Here is a 19,905-nt window from a genome sequence, read left to right on the forward strand (position 1 = left end):
CAGTGGCACAGTGAGGAGCAGCACAGTGCCATGATGAGGGGCAGTACAGTGGCACTGTTGCCTCACAGCATCAGGGAGCCAGGTTCAATTCCAGCTTTGGATGACAGCCTCTGTGGAGCTTGCACCTTCTCCCCATGTCTGTGTGAGTTTCCTCCAGATGCTCCAGTTTCCTCCCACAGTCCAAAGATGTGTTAGTTAGGTGGATTGGCCATGGTAAATTGCCCCTTAATGTCTCAAGATATGTAGGTTAGATGGATTAACCATGGTAAATGTATGGGGTTACGGGGATAGGTAAGCACGAGAGGGCCTGGGTGAGATAATCTGTCACAGAGTCGGTGCAAACTCGATGGGCTGAATGGCCTCCTTTTGCACTGTAGGATTCTATGATTTATATGGAGCCTTTAACATGGAAAATCTCCCAAAATGCTTCTTGGGAGTCTAATCAGACAAAAACTAATAACAACCATGGAAGGAGTTATTAACGAAAGAAAGATTTTGATTTATATAGTGCCTTTAACAATCACATGACAACCACACCACTTTATAGGCAATGAAGAACTTTTGTGGTGCAGCTTTAACACAGAAATACTCGGAAGTATTGTATTCAGTAATTATTTCATGCAGTTACCAGTTATATAGTAGATATTGCTCACCGTGCTATCTTAACCCTAGAACATAGCAAGCTCCCATGAACAACAATGGGAGTTCAGAGCAGGTAAGCTCTAGGTGGGGAGGGGATTGACAACACCAGGTTTAAATCCAACCAATTTATTTGATAGTAAACTCGCAAGCTTGCAGGGTTTGCCCCTTCATCAGGCGAATGGAAAGTTCTGGCCTCAGACAGAGCGTATAACAGCACAGACAGTTTACAGATTACTGATTAGAATGCGAATCTTAACACCTAACCTGCTATTCAAGTCTTAAAGTGGCCAAAAATGTGAGTGGAAGGAGAACTGATCACAGGTTAAAGAGATGTGTATTGTCTCCAGACAGTACAGTAAGTGAGGTTTAGCAAACCCAGGCAAGTTATGGGGGGGGTTACAGATAGTGCGACATGAACCCAAGATCCCTGTTGAGACCGTCCTCATGTGTGCGGAACTTGGCTATCAGTCTCTGCTCAGCGACTCTGCGCTGTCGTGTGTCGTGAAGGCCGCCTTGGAGAACGCTTACCCGAAGGTCAGAGGCCAAATGCCCATGACCACTGAAGTGTTCGCCAACAGAAAGGGAACACTCTTGTCTGGTGATTGTTGAGCGATGTTCATTCATCCGTTGTCGTAGCATCTGCATGGTCTCCCCAATGTACCATGCTTCGGGACATCCTTCCCTGCAGCGTATCAGGTAGGCAATGTTGGCCGAGTTGCAAGAGTATGTACCATGTACCTGGTGGATGGTATTCTCACATGTGATGATGTCATCCATGTCGATGATCTGGCATATCTTGCAGAGGTTGCTGTGGCAGGGTTGTGTGGTGTTGTGGTCACTGTTCTCCTGAAGGCTGGGTAGTTTGCTGCGAACAATTGTCTGTTTGAGGTTGTGTGGTTGTCACATAAGAACATAAGAACATAAGATATAGGAGCAGGAGTAGGCCATCCAGCCCTTCGAGCCTGCCCCACCATTCAATAAGATCATGGCTGATCTGTCGTGGCTCAGTTCCACATTCCTGCCCTCTCTCCATAACCCTTAATGCCCTCGCTTATCAAAAACCCTTCAACCCACGTCTTAAAAATATTTAGCGAGGCAGCCTCCACCACATCAACGGGCAGAGAATTCCAGAGATTCACCACCCTTTGAGTGAAGAAGTTCCTCCTCAACTCTGTTCTAAACCGCCCCCCCCTTTATCTTGAGGCTGTGACCCCTAGTCCTCTGAAGGCAAGATGTGGGGGTGTGGGGATGGCCCTGGCGAGATGTTCGTCTTCATCATTGATATGTTGAAGACTCCTGTGTTTACCCCAGTCCAACACTGGCATCTCCACATCATGGGGAGGGGATTGACAGAGTAGGGTAAAAGGAGGCTGTTGCTGGAGATGCCCCTGCCACCACTTCCACTCACATCCTCATCCAAGGTCTGAGCTGAGTCAATTTTCAGGCTGAATCCCATTTGTGAACTCCAACTGCTAGCCTAAAAATTGTGGTTAGACAGGGTATAGCTGTTCATTAATTGGCCATTTAAGGACCTAAATTGTGGCAAGTGTGGGGAGGGAGGTTTGAGGGGTGGTGGGGGAGCGGTGTTGTAGCTTCTGGCCTAGGCCTCACCTGTCCCATGTAAAATTTCAGAGAAGTTGAGGTGGACAAGAACTCAGTGGGAGGTCTATCTGAAGAATTATGCGGCCATCTACTGTCTACAAATCTGCTGGTGGGATAATATAAAATTCCACTCCTGAATTGGAACTGGCACCTTGTGTCTCAAAGATGAGAGGTGCTATCAACTGCACCCTGGATGACACAAAGTGACACCTCTCAAGAATGTAGCAAATAAAACTGAGGATGGAAAGAAGCCAGAGCTGGAGGAACACAAGAGTTCTTGGAGGGTTTGAGAGCTGGAGAGATTACAGAAACAGGAAACGGCAAGTTCATGAAAGGATTTAAACACAAGAATGGAGGTTTTAAATTCAAAACATCCTTGAACCAGGAGTTAATGTAGATCAGTAAGCACCCTTCCTGACATCACTCCCATTGGCCTAGGATCCAGTGTTGATCATAGGTGGGTGCCAGATTAGTGGCAGCCTTTCAATAAAGCTGCCAGCCTCTCATTTGCCAAAGGCTCTTGGTGGTTGAGACTTCTGGTCCTGGGTCCTTGATTCCAGGGAAATTCCACAGTTGACCTGTCAAGTGCCTGCATGGTTCAAGTTGTGAGGGGCCTTCCGAAAAGGGCACTCCTGTACACGCTCCAGCTAGTGACTGAGACTCCTGTCACCACCACGTCATCTGCCCATGACTTTGGATGAGGATATAGGTAAGAAGCAGATGGGGTCAGTTCCTCGTGGAGCATCAAAGCTACCCATTACAGGGAGACCTACTTACACAGGTAAGGATGGAACTAAAGAGGTGAGGCCCACATAGCTTAGCTGTAGGAAAAGATGAGTTATTATCTTGAGTGGAAAAGGAGCTGAAAATAAATAAGGAAACAATGTGTGGTGGCACGGTGACACAGTGGTTAGCACTGTTGCCCCACAGCACCAGGGACCCAGATTTGATGATGGCCTCGGGGTCACTATCTGTGTGGAGTTTGCACGTTCTCCCTGTGTCTATGTGGGTTTCCTGTTGGTGCTCCGGTTTCCTCCCACACTCCAAAGATGTGCAGTTTAGGTTGATTGGCCATATAAAATTACCCCTTTTGTGTCAGGGGGACTAGCAGGATAAACACACGGGCATATGGGGAGAGGGCCTGGGTGGGGTTGTTGTTAGTGTAGACTCGATGGGCCCAATGGTCTCTTTCTGCATTGTAGGGATTCTATGATTTTCCGAAGAAATTTACATGAAAAGCTAAATTGTATTTGCACAGCACCTTAATATAAAACATCTCAAGTTGTTTCAGGGTGGAGATTAAACCCGGCAGTGGTCAAAAACTTAAGGGAGTTGATCACAAGGTAGGAAAGAAGCTGCAAAGATGAGGAACTCTAGGGAGGGAGTGCAGAGTGTGGGACACATTTGGCTCAAATGTCCACCGCCACATGGGAAATGAAAACCAGAAGAGAACTAATTTAGTTTATCCATCATGAATAAGCAATAAGCAGTCACTTTTAAATACTTTCCTCTGCTATGTTGCACTGCTAAGCTTTACTTTTCATAACCTCCTTCCCACTTGTCTTCCCATGAGACAATACAGTCCGCACCAGGCCACACATAAGTAGCCTGAAATTATTCAATTGGATCATATTTTGGAGCAAATCTGACCCCACCTCCCACTTCCCCCCACTGCCCCCTTCCCCTTCAGCAGTGTTTGATCTCAGGATTGTTTGTGGGGCTGTGATGTGAAAGATTGGGATCAGACTGGTGCAAGCAGCTGATAAAATCTCATGCTGATTTCAGACAAAATTCAAGCTCTGTGTGTGTGTGTAGCAGGCAGACAATTTATTACCGGCTTACTTTCCTTTTGCCACTTCATTGTCTGCTGATTACATAGGTGTCTCGCATACCATTTCCAGACGGAAAGGGTGAGAAAGTAACCTTTTGCCAAGTGTTTGCTAATACCACTCTGAACGAGCTGCTTATGTCTCGCCAATGCTTGGCTCCTCCCAGATAGCATTGCATGAATGTGAGAATTCACTGAGTTCGGAAAGCAGAGGCGGGAATCAGTATCCAACCACTCTCCGGTACAGAAAGCCAGCGTACAAAACAGACTGTCCTAACAAAATGTCTCCCAGCAAAATAACTGATCTGGTGTGACTCCAATAATTTGTTTTTAAATTCGAGTCATCCTAACCAAATGGAAAGAAATCTCTTTAAAACTTAAGGTATAAATAAAACTTTAATGTTTCGTAAAACCCAGTTCCTTTCTTTCCTTTTTCACCCCGCCCTGAATGTTTGTTGCAATGAATCAATATTTCTGCATTGTTTAGTCCATAATAAGCCACTGCCTCATGTTTCCCGTTTAGAAATGTTCCTACCTCTATTCTTGTGAATCACAATTCCCACAGCAAGAAAGAAATGCAGCCAGAGATAAAAGCAATGTGGAAATATTGTTTATGTGCATATTGTGCTGGTCAATGCTACTGTTAAATTTAATTTGCTTTATTTACCCAAAAGGCATTCCAGAAGAAATTTCTTTGCCCAAGAATGGTTAGAATGTGGAACTCACTGGGTGGGATTTTTCAGCCACACTCACCCCAAGACTGGAAAATCCCGTCTGACGTCAATGGACCTTGGCATGGTCCTGACCTGCCCGCTATGATTCCCACAGTAGACGGAATTTTGCCATCTCGCCCATCATGATGGGCAGGGTGGCAAAATTTAGCCCACTATCATAGAGAGCAGTTGACGAATTTAAGGGGTAGCTCCATAAATGCACAAGGTGAAAGATATAGAAAGTTATACAGACATGCAAACATACTAAATACCAGCAGAGATAGGCCATTCGGCCCCTCAATCCTGCTCCACGTTCATTAATATCATGACTGATCTGTTTGTGTTTCAAGTTCTATATTCCTATCGACCCCAATCACATTTGATTCCCATGCCTAACAATAATTTATCTACCCCCCCGCCTTAAAAATATTCAATGACATATCTCCATTGCTTTCTGAGGCAGAGGCCCTAATTCTACTGGCAGACCAGCCATGAAATCGGGGTGGGTAAGACTCGCAGAACGACATTCCCTGATGGCCTCGGGCGCGATCTTAGGAGCCTTGAAGGACGTGCCGGTAAAATTCCGACCAGAGAATCCCAATGTTGCACCACCCTCTGGAGGAAAAAAAAATTCCCCTCACTTTTCTAAACTCCACTGAAAACAAGCCATGCTGAAAGGGTTAAATAAAGAAGTGTAGGTGGAGGCTCATGTGCAGAATAAAGACTGGTATGGACCAGCTGAGCTGAATAGTCTGTCTCTGTGCTGTACAGATAATGTAAAAGGAACAAAAATAAAATAATAGACTGAAAGTCATATTGGCAATCAAAATCCTCTTTGTTACCAAGTGCTAGGATGCAAGCTGACAAGTAGAATGCCCCCACTTTGATTCGTAAATCTAAATCGTCCCATTATAACCGAAACATAAAGAGAAAAAGAAAGTCAAGTAGCAAATCAACTTGCTAGTTTGAAAATCAATGGTTATCTTACATCTTCAATTCTTCATTATTTCTTTCTCTTCTCCCTGGTTGCAGTTCCTCCTCAATCCACTATCTAGCTCCCTTTCTCTACCAAAACAACATTTGTTCCTTGTGGAATTAATTTCCTGCAATGACAGTTTTCAATTAGTGCAAACCCGGGGAGCATTTTCACAACAAACTTGTCTTTATACCCTTGCTGCAGTTGCAGGATCAGAGCAGGCTGAATGCTGAGTAAGGGGCCTATCCTGGCTCCAAGTTGTAACTTCACGGCTCAGTATTAGCACTTTTGCCTCTGAGTCGAAAGGTTGTGCTGTAAGTTCCACACAGGGATTTGGCAACCAAACTTCAGCTGATACTGCCATGTAGTACTGAGGGGCTTGTAGTCATTGCACGTTAGAAGAATGAGAGGGGATTTCATAGAAACATATAAAATTCGGATGGGACTGGGCAGGCTAGATGCGGGAAGAATGTTCCAGATGTTGGGGAAGTGCAGAACTAGGGGTCACAGTCTAAGAATAGAGGGTGAGCCATTCAGGATTGAGATGAGGAAGAATTCCTTCGCTCAGAGAGTTGTCAACCTGTGGAATTCTCTACCAAAGAAAGCTGTTGGGGCCAGTTTATTAGAAATATTGAAGAGGGAGCTGAACGTGGTCCTTGTAGCTAAACGGATCAAGAGGTATGGAGAGAAAGCGGGAGTGGGATATTGAAAGTAATGACCATGATCATGTTGAATGGTAGTTTCTGCTCGAAAGGTTGAATGGCCCACCCCTGCACCTATTTTCTATGTTTCTGCATAGTTGATTGTGCGACCCTCCAGATGGATGCCAAACCAAACTCCCTCCTACACTTTCAGCTAGACTTCAAATATCCTGCAGCCGTTTTGAAGAGCGATGGAGTTAACCCTGCTATCCTACCTCACCTTTATCCTTCAACCAAGCACTGCCAAATCAGGTGATCTGCCACAACACAGTTTGTGGGACCTTGCTGTGTGAAAATTGGCTCATGCATATCCTACGTTACAAAATACTTCGTGGGCTGTAAAGTACTCTGGGAGATCCCGAGGTCATGAAAGGCGCTATATCAAATGCAAGAGTCTCGTTTGTAGTCAGCCAATTATTATCGCCCCTGCATAGGGTGAGTTATTTTAAATTATTTTCAGATTGTTCATGTTATTTCAGGCCCCAAAATTACCAGCTTCACATTCAGTGTGATCGTGTAACCTTGTGAGATTCTTGCCAAATGCAGCAGTGTTATTTGACTTTGCAAGTTCATCTGCAGTAACAAATAGATTCTCACAAAGGCTACATCAATTATGTCAGTGATAACAATAGGGGCAAGGCAAATAGAATACTATTAGGCGATTAATAAAATATTAATCAATTATGCATGTTTTCAATGACTAATTAATGAAAAGTCATTGCTTTCCAGCTACGAACATGTCGCTAATGCTGTTCATTTCCTTGTACACTTGTCTTTTTCCTGTAATTTTCTTAATAACTCTGAATTGCTGCCCATTATTTAGAAAAATAAGATCACTCTTTGATTTAACACAGTCAAGTCCTAATCAGAGGATGTGATTGTATTAAGAAAGCGGAATTACAGATTTTTAAATGAGGCCTGAGAGGTACTGAGCTGTGCGCTCCATTTTTCTACATTCTTCTGTGCCTGTAACAGCTTCAAACCACTGGCTTGTTAAGTCAAGAATTGGCTTGGAAGCTTACCCTCGGGTATGTAATGCAAAACAAATTTTAGCATTGACTTTGGTGTCTTGCTGCTATTTTTAGCCCACTTAATACAAAGAGGATTGTTTCAATATCTATGGCCATTGTGTCAAATGCTGCTGCTGTGGCATCTTAATTATGCAGCAATATCCATGAATCAGATATGACATTCAAAGGTATTCAAAACATTTACAGCAATACCAGTGTCGAACTGAAACCTTGCACTCTCCAAAATCTAACTCAACACTCTGTTCAGCATCTTTCTCTGCACCTCAGCACTGATTGCTCTCTGCAGCACAAAGTCCTGATGTCTTCCCAATCTTCCAGTAAACTCTCCCGGAAGTTGATTTCCATTCACGTGGTAAAAAGATCTAGAATCTCAGCAACATATTGTTTCTGTAATTGTCAGTTTTAAAATCCCAATAACTCTTTCCATGTTGTCCACTGTAAATCCCTTATATCACTGTTCTAATTTATGTTGATTCCCTTCTTTGGCTGTGATCGGTTATGAATTTTAACATAAATCCTTTCCCAAGGTGATGGCCTATTGCTACACTATTAATCCAGATTCTCCGCTAATGTTCTGGGGACCCGGGTTCGAATCCCGCCACAGTAGAAGGTGGAATTTGAATTCAATTAAAAAATATCTGGAATTAAGAGTCTACTGATGACCATGAAGCCATTGTCGATTGTCAGAAAAAAAAACATCTGGTTCACTAATGCCCTTTAGGGAAGGAAATCTGCCATCCTTACCTGGTCTGATCTATATGACTCCAGAGCGAGAGCAATGTGGTTGAGTCTGAACTGCTGTCTGAACAAGAGCAACTAGGGATGGGCAATAAATGCTGGCCAGCCAGCGATGCCAATTTCCCACTAATGAATTTAAAAAATCTTCCCTGTTATCTTGACTGGAGTATTCATGCAAGGTGTGAGGTGCTAATAATTTGAAGGATATTAATTCAAAATCGAAATGCTAAAATAACCTGAGAAAAGTTGATTTTTTTTTCAAACTGGGATTTGAAAGAAAAAGTTTACTTCTTTTAATTAAAAGCGCATAAGAAGTTTAGTTGCCTACAGCTGCACCTAATTAAAGATTGCAAAGATGAAGGTTCCTCACAGCTGGGTGTCATTATACACAAAGTAATATTTCAGCTTCTTCCAGCTGAAAGGCAAAGTTTTTCTGAGGTTTCAGCAGATAGTGCTGATTTTTTTTTCAGGGTATAAACAGGCCAAGAAATGGCTCCTTTACAAACTAATTAACGAAGGCCACAAAATTGAAGGTGGACTTTTGGGCCACATTCTAGCCTAGTGAAACTTCTTTTGCTTCAGGAAAGATTCTGTTAATGGATTGTCTGAGAATAAATGGGTATCTTCCTTCAGAAAAATCCAGAAGGTGTTTGTCTTCATTGCAGTGTACCCAATTGTCATAAATCAGGAACTATGGCATACCTTGTGGCACTTGCAAGCCAATCAATTAGCTTGATCTGAATTACCCAGAGTGGAATAATTATTTTTGAATAGAACAACTATTTAGTTTATTAGTTTATTTGTTTGTGTCACAAGTCGATTTACAAGTTGCTGTGAAAACCTCCTAGTCACCATACTCCAGTACCTGTTTGGGTGCACTGAGGGAGAATTTAGCAGGCCAATGCTCCTAACCAGCACACTTTTCGGACTGTGGGAGGAAACCAGAGCACCCGGAGGAAACCCACACACACCCGGGGAGAATATGCAAACTTTACACAGACAGTGACCCAAGCCAGCAATCGAACCCTGGTCCCTGGCGCTGTGAGGCAGCAGTGCTAAGCACTGGATTCATACTTGGCATGTGTGCATTTGGAGAAAAAAATGGAATTTGTTGCGTTTTCCAGGCATAAAATATACCCAATGGGGGCTAATTTGATGACCATTATCTTGCGTCTGGCAGACTCCAGTTGGATATTGGGTAGGACCATTTCTCAGGTGTCACTGGTCACTGCTTAAACCAGCCATTAGTACTCTTGTATGTGTAAATGTGGTGTCTTAAACCCCATCTACTAAATTAGATATCACAGAGCAAAGTAGAAGACTGACTGGCTACGCTTGGCAATTTTTAAGCAATCTATGGTTGACCTCTAGAGAGCTGGAAGGAGCAGGAGTTCCCAGTCCACCTCTCCCATTGAGACATCCATTCAAGCCACTGTTAGCCAGGCAATACTCGCCCCTTTAATCAGGTGAGCTGCCTGCGGAGGTACAACAGGCACTGGAAATTCATGCAGTTAATATTATTAATGAGCAAGGTCCAATGTCAGGCTGACCCCAGGCCTCTCAGTTTGCATGTGTGTTGAGGTTATATTGTCACCTCCTGTCCAGTGGTATAGGTGCCACTGGATTATGACATCACGACGTTGTGACTGCTTCATAACTGATCTTTCTGACTTAAATTGAAGATCCTTTTTAAAGAACAAAGAAATTTACAACACAGAACAAGCCCTTCGGCCATCCAAGCCTGCACCAACCATGCTGCCCAACTGAACTAAAACCACCTCCCCTTCCGGGGACCATATCCCTCTACTCCCATTCTATTCATATATTTGTCAAAACACCCCTTAAAAGTCACTATCATATCTGCTTCCATTCCTTCCCCTGGCAACAACTTCCAGGCACCCACCACCCTCTGTGTAAAAAAGCTTGTCTCGTACGTCTCCTTTAAACCTTAACCCTCGCACCTTAAACCTGTGCCCCTTAGTAATTGACTCTTCCACCCTGGGAAAAATGTTCTGACTATCCACTCTGTCCATGCCCCTCATAATCTTGTAGACTTCTATCAGGCGGTCCCTCAAACTCTGTCATTCCAGTGAGAACAAGCCAAGTTTCTCCAACCTCTCTTCATAGCTAATGCCCTCCATATCAGGCAACATCCTGGTAAATCTTTTCTGTACCCTCTCCAAAGCTTCCGTACCTACTGATAGTGTGGTGACCAGAATTGAACGCTATATTTCAAGTGCTAAGGTTCTATAAAGCTGCAACATGACTTGCCAATTTTTAAACTCCATGCTCCAGCTGATAAAGGTAGGCATGCCGTATGCCTTCTTGACTCCTTCACCACCTGCGTTGCCACTTTAAGTGACCTGTGTACCTGTACATCCAGATCCCTCTGCCTATCAATACTCTTAAGGATACTGCCATTTACTGTATATTTCCTATTTGTATTAGACCTTCCAAAATGCATTAGTTCCGGATTTGTCCGGATTAAACTCCATCTGCTATCTCTCCGCCAAGTCTCCAACTAATCTATATCCTACTATATCCTCTGATGGTCTTCATCGCTCTCCACAAATCCACCAATCTTTGTATTGTCAGCAAACTTACTAATCAAACTGGTCATATTTTCCTCCAAATCATGTATATATGTATTACAAACAGCAATGGGCCCAGCACTGATCCCTGAGGAATGCCACTCCATTCCTCCATTCAAAAGCATACCCTTTCACTGCTACCCTCTGTCTTCTATGACACAGTAAGAAGTCTGACAACACCAGGTTTAAGTCCAACCGATTTATTTGATAGTAAACTCACAAGCTTTCGAGGTTAACCTCTTCGTCAGGTGAATGGAGAGTTCTGGCCTCAGACAGAGCATACAAAGCACAGACAGTTTACAGATTACTGATTAGAATGCGAATCTTTACACCTAACCTGCTATTCAAGTCTTAAAGTGGCCGACAATGTGAGTGGAAGGAGAACTGATCACAGGTTAAAGAGATGTGTATTGTCTCCAGACAGTACAGTAAGTGAGGTTTTGCAAACCCAGGCTCACCGGCCTGTCATTTTCTGGATTATTCTTGCTACCCTTCATAAACAAAGGAACAACGTTGACTATCCTCCTATCCTCTGGGACCTCACCTGTAGCCAGTGAGGGTACAAAGATTTTTCTCAAGGCCCCATCAATTTCCTCCCTTTCGTCTCTCAGTATTTTGGGGTATATCCCATCAGGCCCTGGGGACTTGTCTATGTTAATGTTTCTCAAAAACCCCAATACCTCCTCCTTTTTAATCTCAACATGACTCAAACTATTTGCACATCCTTTCCCAGATTCATCAAGTCCTTCTCTTTGGCGAATCCTGGTGCAAAGTATTCATTTAACACCTCACCCATTTCCTCTGGCTCCAGGCATAGATTCCCTCCCCTGTCCTTGATTAATCTTTATTTCTATACTGAACAATCGCCCTAGTAAGTCAATTTGTTTTCTTGTAACAAGCATTGTTCTGGACAGTCTTGTATTTATGGATATCTCAGATCCTATCAAAATCATTGTCTGCCATTACAAATCAGACATATTCATTCAGTGTAACAGCCGCGTACAAAAAGTTGTTAACTGAAATTTTCGAACTGCAGTTGGTCCTGTTGTCAATTTTATTGGAATAACAGGCTGAACTAGCAACATTTGTTTGGGGTGATTTTGTGTATGATTCTAGGCTGAGGCCTTCTTCAGGAGGGGCTCAAGGGCTAGGATAAACCCAACTTCCAGACCATTCTCCTTGGCTATAGAAATAAATGCTGAAATCTTGCTACTGTTTACACTGGCTGGATCCTATGGTCCCGCCGGCAGTGCACTCCCACCATGAGATTCCCAGTGGTGAGGGGTGTGTTTAACAGGAAACCCTATTGATAAACAAAGACAAGTAAAGTTTAATTATCAGTCACAAGTAAGGCTTACATTAACACTGCAATGAAACTACTGTGAAATTCCCCCTAGTCGTCACAGTCTGGCATCTGTTCGGGTCAATGCACCTAACCAGCACGTTTTCCAGAATGTGGGAGGAAACCAGAGCACCCGGAGGAAACCCATGCAGACACGGGGAGAATGTGCAAAGTCCACACAGACAGTAACCCAAGCCAGGAATTGAACCTGGGTCTCTGGTGCTGTGAAACACCAGTGCTAACCACAACAGCGGGACTGTAAGATCCCGCTGCCAGCGAATGGCGTACTGCCTCCTGCTGCCGTGAAACACACTGCAGAGGGCGAGGAGAATTCTGTCCATGGTCTTTCGAAATGATCACGTTATTCTCAGCCTATTAACAAATCCTGACTCACCTGAAAAGGAGGATGACTGTACAGAACCAAAGCTGGGAACTGAAGCAGTTTCAAATTTTAAAAAATTGAAAGTTCACAACACTGAAAGAGACAATTAAGCCTGTTCCATCTCATTATTGGAGCAATCTACATTCAATTTCACAGCCCCACTGAATTTCTAGTGGCTGGGATTTTTGACCCGTTCCCAACAAGTGGGATCTTCTAATTCTGCCAAAGGAGATCCTTGTGGTGAGTTTTCCAGCAGCAACGAGAATCGCAAATGGTCAATGACTTCAGCAAGACCTGAAGACCCCACTGACAGCGAATGGGGAGGCATTTCTGCTGCTGGAAAACCCACCAAGAGGAGAGGACCAGGAAATCCCGACCAGTGTTTCAGAAGTGATACCAAATGACTCAAGCACAACTTCTTCCCTGCTGCCATCAGGCTTTTGAATGGACCTACCATATATTAAGCTGATCCTTCTCTACACCCTATCTGTAACTGCAGCATGATATTCTGCACCCTGTCCTTTTCTCCTCCCCATGTACTCTATGAATGGTATGCTTTGTCTGTGTAGCAAACAATATTTTTCACTGTATCCCAATACATGTGACAATAATAAATCAATCAATCAAATGTATATTTTGTGTAATGTATATTTTGTGTAAGGTGAACCACTTTTGTAATGAGGCAAGTTAAATATAATTTTAATACAATGTCCATGGGGGCAATTCTCCTAGCCCACTGTGCTGATTTAGCAGTGCAATGGCCCAGAAGGCTCAAGCGTAGACCATGTCGTGAGTTTACTGCTGGGTGCTATGGCCTCCGCTGCTAGATTTCCAGCACCAGCAGCTCCACTTACTGCTGGGTCTGCTCTGACCCTTCGCTCTAAAGCAGGGTTCCATGGTGCATGGACCCAACAGTGGTGATTGTTCCTTTAAGGGTAACACTGCAGAGTAAGGGTCAACTGGCCCGGGTGACCATTCGGGACTCAGGGTGTGGACTCACACCATGGTGTGAAAAGCTCTAAGGCAGAGATGCAGTAGAAGGCACATGGGCAGCACAGTGTTATAGTGCTGAGCACTGTTACCTTACAGTGCCAAGATTTGATTCCAGCCTCGGATGACTGTGTGCAGTTTGCACATTATCCTCATGTCTGCGTGGGTTTCCTCCAGGTTTCCTCCTCCCTGGGTCCGAGTGAGTGAATTGACCATGTTAAATTTCCCCTTAGTGTATTAAAATATGTAGGTTATGGGTAAATACATAGGGTTACCAGGATAGGCTGGAGGGTGGGCCTGGGTAAGATGATCTGTCAGAGAGTCGGTACAGACTTAATGGGCTGAATGGCCTCCTTCTGCACTGTAGGGATTCAATAATTCAAGAATTTGGGATTATTTATTAATAAATACATCTGTGTTCACCAGTGAAGTCTTTGAAAATACATTTTTATCTCAATCCAGCATTTTGGTGCCCAATAGCTGGATGAACCAATTAATTGATGCAAAAGGCTTAGGGAAACCTCTTTCTACTTCACTTGCATTGAAGTGATGGATCCACTGCACCGATTGCAAATGTAGACCCAGGTTCACATGTTGCTCCTAGAGCCAACCCCTCCCACCCACCCTCGCCCCAGGGAATTCAGATTAACATAAAAGCCTGAAAACTGACTGTAATTTTTTTTTACAAGACGGTGATTCTATTTAACCAAAGCAACCTCCAAATCTAGTTTCATTCTGAGAAAGGAAGCATATTTTTAAAACATGTTTAAACCAGATCTGTTGCAAAGCTTTTCTCTGTGCAGTTGCTTTTGTGAATGGATTATTGATAGTAAGAAGTTGCAGGTTTGTAAGCTGAAAATACCAGACAAAAGACTTCAAGATTGAGTTAATTTTCTTTCAGTGGCTGGATACCTTGCAACTACAGGGGCAGCTGCTGCCTCACGGTGCCAGGGACCTGGGTTTGATTCAGGCCTCGGGACACTGCCTGCAAGGAGTTTGCATGTTCTCCCTGTGCCTGGGTGGGTTTCCTCCGGGTGCTCTTGTTTCCTCCTACACTCCAAAGATATGCGAGTTAGGTTGATTGGCCATATAAAATTACCCTTAGTGTCAAGGGGACTAGCAGGGTAAATACGTAGGGTTACAGGAATAGGGCCTGTGTGGGATTGTCATCTGTGCAGACCCGATGGGCCAAATGGCCTCCTGCACTGTAGGGGTGCTATGGAATCTATTCCACATGCGGACGGAGAGGGATAAAGAATAGTTCATAAAAACCCAACACTGTATGAAAGGCATTGAAATATTTTCACATCTACAATTTAAAAATGAAAATATCAAAGTGCAATAAAGTCATGCTGATAAATCTTAGCTTAAGAAAACAAGGTGTGGAATTTAAATGATGAGGAATTTTCAGAAACCTTATTAGTGGAAAGAGTAAAAATATTCCTAAGCCAATTTGCAGCATCCTCTCATCCGTGATTCTTTATAGCTAAATTGAATGTTATTGAATTTTTGCATCACTTTATAGGTTGTGCTGCTCTGTTTAAGGGAGAAATATCGACGCTAGTCCTGAGGCAAAATGTGCAGTGACTAGGGACAGAAATCATAGTCTGACCAGAAACAAACCCAATTGATTATAACATGAAAACTGTCTGCATTTTACAGGATAGGAGATGTTTTCCTTTCTTGTCCCCATAGGAGATGTCTTCAGTCAGATGTGACATAATATGCGAGGTTATGATTTAAACTTGAGGCAGCTATATATTATTCAATGGACAGTTCTCCTATTTCCTATTATTTTACCAAGGTTTATTTAGCATAGGATGTTATGGACATGCAGAATGGACAGTCTCCCAAGATCATCAGGGAAGCAAATGCCTGAACTGGAATCTGTGGTACCACCTCCTGTCAGCCTTGAGCCAGTAAATGAATATCTTTTATGAATGGTTGTAAGACAGCCAGGGAAACAAACATCAGGGGATGGACAATCAGACCACACTCCTAGCCTGAATGGTCACAAAATAAGCACATATTTCGGTTAGATTACTGACATTGTCATGCAAATAGCCTAATGGTATTATCGCTAGATTATTAATCTAGCTAATGTTCTGAGGACGAGGGTTTGAATTTGAATTCAATAAAAAAAATCTGGAACTAAGAAACTACTGATGATCATAAAACCATTGTGAATTGTTGTGAAACCCACCTGGTTCACTAATGTCCTTCAGGGAAGGAAATCTGCCATCTTAACCTGGTCTGGCCGACATGTGACTCTAGAGCCATAGCAATGTGGTTAATACTCAACTGCCCTTGGGCAACTAGGGATGGATAATAAATGCTGGCCAGCCAGCGACATCCATGTCCCACGAATGAATAAAATAAAATTGATACCGGGGGCAAAATTCTTTCCTGGGGTGAGAAAAAGTATCAGATTGTTGGTCACTGAACTATGAAGGGACAGGTTTCTTTGATATGGGTAAGCACTAGACCATCAGGGAGAGACTTATTCGGCACGGCAAAGTATACAGGTAAACTGTGCTTTGAGCTATTAGCAAATGACTACTTCAGTTAAATACTGGACCAAGAATTTTCATTCAGTCATATTAGTTTAAATCGTCACATTCTCCAGCCATGCACGCCCTGCTGCCATTGCCAGAGAGAACGGAGAATTTGATACTCAGCCAAATCTCCATTCACTGCAGCGGGAAAGGAGAATCCTACTGGCATGAATGGCTGAAGAACCCCACACGTTAATCCTGCTAATCCCTCTAACCTCCACATCTTTAGGTGCTAAGGGGCAATTTAGCAGGGCCAATCCACCTACCCTTCACATCTTTGGATTGTGGGAGGAAACCAGAGCACCCAGAGGAAACCCATGCAGACATGAGGGCAACATAGAATCTCCACACACAGTCATCCAAGGTTGGAATTGGACTTAGGTCCCTGGCACTGTGAGGCAGCAGTGCTAACCTGTTTCCATTGTTCATCAGATTTGCACCCATTATTATCAAATATCTTCTCCTGTCCACCGACCACGCAATCATTCTGGCCACATGTTAGGAAAGACTGTGCAGAAATTTATTGCTAAAAGATTCTGCTGTTTCAATCAGCTAGGTCTCATATCTTCAACCTACTGCGTTCATTACCCACTACAAAGTTCCTCCACCCTAACCTTGTAAAAATCAAAGCCAATTTAAAGTGCACAGTGGCATGGTGGTTAGCACTGCTACCTCACAGTGCCAGGGACCTGGGTTCAATTCCTGGTTTGGATCATGATCTGTGTGGAGTCTGCACATTCTCCATGTGTGTGAGTGGGTTTCCTTCAGATGCTCCGGTTTCCCTCCACAGTCCAAAGATGTGCAGATTAGGTGTATTGGCAATGCTAAATTGCACCTTAGTATTGGGGAATAGTTAGGGTAAATATATGGAGTTAGGAGATAGGGCCTGGGTGGGGTTGTGGTCAATGCAGACTCAGTGGGCCAAGTGGCTTCCTTCTGCACTGTATGATTCTATGAATACTTACAGAGGTTACATTTCTTGACTTCTGAGATGGTGTGATACATGTATGTGCATATTCAATCACTCTACTCTTTTACATTGTCCAGTCTTTTTGTCTCTTAATCTCATCCCTCACCATATAACATATTGGAATGAGTGGAGGCTCCAGTAATTAATACTTACACAATACCACCCTCTCAGCTATTCATCCCATATCCATCACTACACATCACAGTGGCTCTGCTAAGTAAAGCTCCACCTCTTTCAGTCTCTGTATCTTACTGTCATTCACATTGCAGAATAACAAATGTTTGCAGTGTTATTTTCTACCAAGCCACAGTATGCAAACTGCTGGCCTATCATATGACCTAGTAACCGTGCAGCAATTCTAATCAGAGGGCCCATAATGGTGGTGCCTCACACAATAAAGCAATAATCTTTTCTGAATAATTTTTTTAAAGGAGTAATTTAGGACAAGCTGGTGATTTTACTGAATGTAGGTTATTAAAAGAGATACATGACAAGGCTTGGTAACTTATGGAGAAATGGCCCTCAAGTAATTTTTATTTGTACAGTTCATCAACTTAAACGTGCTAGACATCACTGAACAGTTTCTCTTTTCAGTAAGTAAGCAACTTTCATCATTCATCCTCCATCTCATTGCCATCAGTAAAAGGCCCCAAAATATCAATACATGTGAATGTAAGTTTAGGTAAATTAATTATATGCATTCAGTCAATTAAAGAAAATATCTCACAACAAGAATTAATTTCCAAGTATTTCCAAATCTGGATCATTGGTTAATGTGATGTTAAAAGTTACAGAATGACCTCTTGTGAATGAGTGGTGACATTTCTTGGAGGAGCATTGAGACTCCTTCTTGAAATTAATTGCATTTATTCCCATTCCATGCTATCCAACTCTGATTTTAGTTTTGTATTTTTCTTACTGCAAAGAGAATTGGTAATCAAATTGTTACCAATGGTGATTTAGAATTGTACGTTGACTACATTACAGGGTGACCACGCCCCTGATGTTTCCTCTTCCCTCTATGTGCATCGACAGTCCCCACACCTTTGACCATCCCTCTCTTCCTTACCACCACCCCGCTTCCAGTCGCCTTCCCCGCAGCGGTTCTCTTTGCAGTGACAAAAATATAATTCAAGATTTAGCTGCTGGAGCATTGCAAGTGAAACTCACATCAAGTGTATTATTTCAGGGCACCACATATAATGCTATTGGGTGGATTGGCTGTGCTAATTTGCCCCTTAGTATCAGGAGGATTAGTGGGATAAACATGTGCGGTTGCAGAGATAGGGCTGGGTGAAGACTCGATGGGCTGAATGGCTTTCTTCTGCACTGTTGGAATTCTTTGAGCCTATGGTCGGAATTTTACCGGCACGCCCACTCGAGGCACGTAAGATCCCATCCAAGGCCAATGGGGAATGCCGTTCTTCAAGCCTCGCTCACCTGATTCCTGTGTGGGTATGCAGGTAAAATTCCGGCCTATGATTCTACGACGCAACAGATAAAATTCAAAGTCTTAGCGTTTGAATTCAATAAACAATATTATTTCCTAAACAAATATAAGATTCAAATCCTTATTATCAGAACTCTGCTATACTTTCCTAACTAAATAAACCCCAATCTGCCCAATTTGGGTAGGTTTCATTTCGGTTTTGGTCTAGAATTCACCTCTGTACTAAATGAGTGCCATTCATGAATGACAACAAAGTATCCTTTTTTTTACGGCTTTTTCTCTTGTGCTGGACATAATCTTATATCCATCGCCACATGATGGAAGGATTACTGAGAGCGAAATACCGTGGAATTAAAATTATTCAAATGAGCGTTTATTTTTGCAATGTCTACACTCACTTCTGGTTCTTTAAATCTTAAAATGTTAAGTCTGGCTATCAGAGCTTCAGTATCCCCACTTCATTCACAGGGGGTGACATAATAAAAGCTATGGCATCTGTTTTCCAACACTAGCAGTGAGAAGGATGAAATCACTGTAAAAGTACAAACAAGGGGCTGTGTCATTTTGATTTGCTTTATGAAAAGTGATTGCTCTTTCACTTAGATTTAATCCTCATGGAATTCTGTCAGCGATACCCTGTGAAATATCTAAAATATATGACCATTAAATACAGAGTGTGACTGCGGATTCGTGTGCATCAGTCTATCATTTGTGAAACACAAAAATAATTTGGCACAATTGAGATTATTTGGACTTTGATACCTTTTTCCCTTTCTCCCTTTAGTCTGCACTGTAAGGATTTTATGATTCTAGTAACAAAGTGCAATTGATAATAAAAGCATTCTTTGGTTTTTATCAGAAAGCTAGGGAAAGGTACGTTATATTCGGTGAGGTAAGGATTAACAAATGGTTGGTTGGACAGTTGTTAGCACTGCTGCCTCACAGCGCCAGTGACCCGGATTCGATTCCCATTTCGGGACACTGTCTGAGTGGAGTTTGCACATTCTCCCTGTGTCTGTGTGGGTTTCCTCCATGTGCTCCAGTTTTCTCCCACAACCTGAAAGATGCACAGGTTAGGTGGATTGGACATGCTAAATTGCCCTTTAGTGTCAGGGGGACTAGCTAGGTTAAATGCACGGGGATATGGGGATGGGGCCTGGGTGGGATTGTGGTCAGTGCAGTCTCGATGTGCCTGAATAGCCTCCTTCTGCACTGTAGGGTTCTGTTAAAACGGTTTGGTTTTGGGAAGGAGAAATGTGGCGTACAGGAGCCACTGCGCATGCGCGATCTCCACACTGACAGAATGGCGCACACACAGTGGCCCACTCAGCACCATGCTGCTGGCTTCTCAAATAGGAATAGTCCCTGCCCACTGGAGTGAGTCCCACTACTGC

The sequence above is a fragment of the Carcharhinus amblyrhynchos genome, chromosome 11 (assembly GCF_965287045.1).
Source record: "Carcharhinus amblyrhynchos chromosome 11, sCarAmb.v2.hapA, whole genome shotgun sequence".
NCBI classification, from domain to species: Eukaryota; Metazoa; Chordata; class Chondrichthyes; order Carcharhiniformes; family Carcharhinidae; genus Carcharhinus; species Carcharhinus amblyrhynchos.